Here is a 5015-nt window from a genome sequence, read left to right as displayed (position 1 = left end):
AGAAAGAAAGAAATAAATAAATAAATAAATAAATAAATGAAGGAAGATTTTACCTTCACAATTTTTTTGCACTAATTCTGCAAATAGTTTTCAAAAACTGTAACTAGCTGTACACAAATTCTATCTGCCTTGACTGCCCTCACATTTTCACATCTCATTTCTTTTGTCTATCCAATTATATTGCCTTTTGCTCTTAGAATTGTCAGACTTCAGTACTGCACACATCTGCCTGTTGAGCATAACTCTGGCCATTCAGACTCTAAACATAGTCAAAGATAAGAGAAAAAACAACCAACAAAGAAAAAGGAGCAAGAAGGTGAGATGGGGTAGTATTTCCCCTGTGTGTCATGGTGGTATAGCTGAAAATATTACAGATTTAGTTAAGAGACAGTTGAGGGGCCAGCAGGTGGCATAATGGTTACATAGCTTGATCCCATGTTGTCTACTATGGTTGGAGTCCTGGACACAGCAGCTTCAAAATCATGCCGGGCACGTGTGCATGTGTGTCCAAGATCCCAAGAGGAGAACGGAGGAGAAGGGATAACGGTATGGCCATCCCCCTTCCAGATTATTTTCTTGCTTTCTGTCTCTCTGTCTCTCTGGTGAGCACATGTGTCCTATAGTAAAAATCTCTCTTAAAAAAAAAAAAAAAAAAAACCAAAGAGGTAGTTGAGTTGGAAATACACCCAGTTTGAGTTTGGTGGGAATTCATGTGGTTTGTAGTCACTTCTGAGTATAATTAAGTTTTTGCTAGCTATCTCAATGTGGCAGTGTCTCCTAGGAAATCCCCTAACTTACTCATTACATCAGGTGAGTTGTAACCCAAAGGTAATGGGGCCAGTGGTATTACCGTGATGGGAACACGTCCTGTAGTGTCTAACACAGAGCATGTGGGTGATGGAGGAGAGATTAAGTTTAAAATGTATGGAACCAAAGCTAGACTAATTCTTAGCTGTACATCATTACAAGTGAAGGATTTATTTCCCATCAATGTTAAACAAAATAAAAGTTCACTTATGCACAAAATGGACTTCGCAATGTCATGTATATAATTATAAATTCACTCTATACTTTTCCATATTTTAAATGAGAATCATGTGATATAAAATGATACAATCTTTATATTTGTGTGGAATAAACCTGTAGCAGTATTACAGTCAGTGAAGTTGAGTATTTTGTGTTTTATGTATCTCAAAGTATTACAATATACCAATAATTTTTTTTTCTGTTTTACTTGCTGCTGTTTATTTTTCTTTATGCATTTACAAACTGTAAAATACAAACTTTCCCAATTGGCTGTTTGCAGTTTTATCACTTTCATAACGCTAAAAAAAAAGAAAAAAAAGGTATTTTTAGCTGTGGATGAGCATCTTTCTCTGCCAGTGAGGTGTAGGTCTTTGTATGGCCCTTTCCTATACAAAGTAACACCTATCCTGGTTATTTATTTTATTTTATTTTTATTATCATCATAATCTTCTTTATATTACATTGGATTACATATAACTCTACAGTGAATATACCAATAAAATTTTTAAATTGCTGGTTGACTTGATGTAAAAGTTTCAGTAAAGATAATGTAAAACTTATAACTACTACAATAAGAACATTATGAAAATTCAGATTATTAAGATTAGGTTTGGCACAAGATTTAAATTTCCTCAAAATCTTACTATTCATATGAAAGAAACTCGAAAGAGGTTTCCTGAAATCTTAAAAAGTTGGGACCGGCAGTTGGCGTAATGGCTATGTCGCTGGACTGCCATGTAGTTGACTGCGGTTCGAGTCCTGGACCTGGTAACTTAAACTCACGCCGTGTGTGTGTGTGTGGGTGTGTGTGTGTGCCCAAGATCCCAAGAGGAGAATGGAGGAAAAGGGATTGAGGCATGGCCATCCCCCCGGGGGGTAATTTCTCACTTCCTGTCGCTCTATCTCTCTCTGTCTTTCTGGCAAGCACACGTGCCTTATAGCAAAAACTTCTCCAAAAAAAAAAAAGTTACACATTACTAATAATGAGGGTGAGGCTGAAAGAAATTTTTCTTAACTCTCAATTAAAAATTTTGTTTATGATCAGCCATGATAGAGTATTATCCTCTATTTTATGCCTATAGAAAAACAATTATTGGGACCAGCAGTTAGCATAATGGCTATGTCGCTGGACTCCCACGTAGTCGACTGCGGTTTAAGTCCTGGACCCGGTGGCTTAAAACTCACACCGGGCATGTGTGCGTGTGTGCCCAAGATCCCGAGAGAAGAATGGAGGAGAAGGGATTGCAGCGTGGCCATCCCCCCTGGGGGGGTGATTTCTCGCTTTCTGTCTCTCTGTCGCTCTCTGTCTGGTGAGCGCATGCGTCCTATAGCAAAAAAAGTCTCTTAAAAAAAAAAAGAAAAACAATTATTGTTAAACAACAAATCATTGTTAAATAAAAAGATGATAAAGGAATATACAGGCAAACATATAGGGAAAATATTACAGAAGTGTACCAAATGAGTTAATAAAAACATATACTTTTTCTCTATTTTTGGAACTTTAGTGGTATTTGTCAACTTTTTAAAACTTAAATTTACTATCATTTCTTTTCTCTGATGACTTTCATATCAATTTTTCATTTGTAATTAAGTTTCTTTTCCTTAAAGAGGGCCCTCAAGTTATATAAGCTTAAGGCCACATGGGACCTGGGTCTGCCTCTGCCCAGTTCCTGGCTCAGAATCTGGCACATTAGGAGTTTACTGAAAGGATCACTCTGTTCATGTCAACACAAGGGTAGTAATTTGACAGTAAAGGAAAAGCCAGCCTGTGCTGAGAGATCTTCAGCATCCCCAGCCTCCAGACTGGTTCAGTTTGGGGAGTGGGGTTGGGCCACACCTGCCAGCAGACATCCTGAACTCAGCCAGCAGGAAACCAAGATGGCATTGGCAGAGAAAATGAGGCTGTCATGTTGTTTTACAGTCAAGACACAACATTTTCCTTGTACTTTTTCATTCTGAAGGGTATTGAAATTAATGAAAAGAAATTCTTCCTGGCTCCAAAGTGTATGAAATTAATTTTCATGTGTTTGGAAATTTATTTCTTTGAGTTATGTTTCTCATTTGAAGAAAATGGTTGCTCTTCCTTCCTTTTAAACTGTCTAATATGAAACATATGTGAGTAGGATTATATTAAGTCCCAAGATATCTGTGTTTGGAAGTGACTGAAGTCTTCCACATAAAGTTCCAACTTTAAATACTTCACTTGAATTAGCATGCATATTGTGACCTTATATTGTTATTCTATTCCTGTTCCTATTTGACAATGTTACCACCCTAAAATAAAGTTTAACCTCAAAATCTCTAGATTGTTTAATTGTCGAGTGCTAGGAGTCTAGATCTCTCTTAACTAAAAATGAAGTCAAATCTACATACACGGTTGGGTTAAACTGTTTCATGATGGAGGTGCACCTGATGTCCCAGCACTTAGAGCTGGACCCACCCATTAGACCAGGTAGAGCCTGATGGGAGGAGGTGCTTGGCAGCGGGGAGAATAGAGTGGCAAGCTATCTAAAGTGTATAACAATATGGGACTAGCAGATGGTGTAATGGTTACATAGCTGGACTCCTATGAGGTCGACCTCAGTTTGAATTCCAGACCCAGCAGCTTGAAACTCATGCTGGGTATGTGTGCATGCATGCCCAAAATCCCAAGAGGAGAAGAGAGAAGACATTGTGGTGTGGCCATCCCCCCCAGGGGATGATTTCTCATTTTTTGTCTCTTTGTCTCTCTGGTGAGTGCACAAACCCTATAGCAAAAATCTCTTTTAAAAAAAAAAAGTATAACAAGACATGGATTCAAACCGTTGTTACCATGGGTTCTGATGCTCAGTGTGTCCCAACAGGAAGAAAATATGGAACTCAAGAGGAAAGCAGTTTAGAAATATAAATAGGCAGAGTCACCACCTGTCTTCTGGTGTTGAGGGACAGATTCCCAACCTTGAGAAGAGTTGATAGTAGTGGGAGATAATAACAAAACAAGACTTTGATAATTGAGAATTCAGTGTCAGATACCAGTCACAGAGAAGCAAGGCAGAAACTCAGCCAAACAGGTACAGCATGAAGACAACTGGGTCTCAGAGAATAAGACAGAGACTTATGGTGAGAACTTGGGCAGGCAGCAGAGCTGCACTAGCAATAAGGATGACTTGATGCTGAATCCCATAGGGCTGGGCTAGAGTCCCTTAAATCTTTTCTGTTAGAAGTACGGATTGGACTGAAGGATAAGCTGAACTCATAGTTAGGACCAAGTAGCCGTTGCTGAGGGAAGAGGAGGACTTGCAGGAACATGGAACAGGCCAGAACAGGCTGATGCCCAGGCTTGAAATGAGTGATCAAAAGGGACTATATAATGTAAAACCGAACAGGAAAAGGAAGATAACTTGAATTTTTTACACCACTTCTAAAAAAGAGGAGCCCTTGGTCACCACTGTGCATGCCTTCTGCACCCTTTGGGCATGGCAGAGGGAGAGGTAAACCAAGATTTCATTTTCAAGATGGAAGTCCTTCAGACTCACCTGTGATTTTACCTGGCACTCCACAGGCCTGTGTGAATCCACTCTCACGCCATACAAATAGTTTGTAAAACAACCTATGAGTGCCACACTTAGAGAAAAATTAAGGAAAACAAGGTCTTCATTTAATTCCCACTACAGTGTAGTAAAGTGTCTTAAAATAAAGAATGGAGAAAGTGGTCAGACCTTTTCAGAGAAACCAGCATCTTCAATGGAAGAAAATTGTTTGGAATTTCAAGAAAGTTTTAATCACACAGATAGTGAATTAGAAGAAAATACACATTTGAAAAATGCCCTCCAGAATATCAGTACATGTAAATCAAAATCACTTGATACACATGCTCTCCAAAATAATTTTTTGGAGGAGAGTTATCCTAAACAAGCATTAGAAAAGCAAAATTGGTGAAGCAGTTTCAAGAGAAAGAAGACCTTCTTGGGAGGCTAACACTAGTCAAAATGTATAGATCAAAGAATGAC

General features: G+C 38.6%; 1 pseudogene; it reads left to right on the top strand.

Moving 5' to 3' along the window:
- The first annotated feature begins 4481 nt into the window (after window positions 1-4481).
- LOC106735245 (swi5-dependent recombination DNA repair protein 1 homolog pseudogene) lies at window positions 4482-5015 on the top strand (annotated as a pseudogene).

This window comes from Tupaia chinensis, unplaced genomic scaffold (genome assembly GCF_000334495.1).
Source record: "Tupaia chinensis unplaced genomic scaffold, TupChi_1.0 Scaffold000341_1, whole genome shotgun sequence".
NCBI lineage: Eukaryota > Metazoa > Chordata > Mammalia > Scandentia > Tupaiidae > Tupaia > Tupaia belangeri.
Note: the sequence above shows the minus strand (reverse complement) of the source record. Positions and strands in the feature narration are given on the sequence as shown.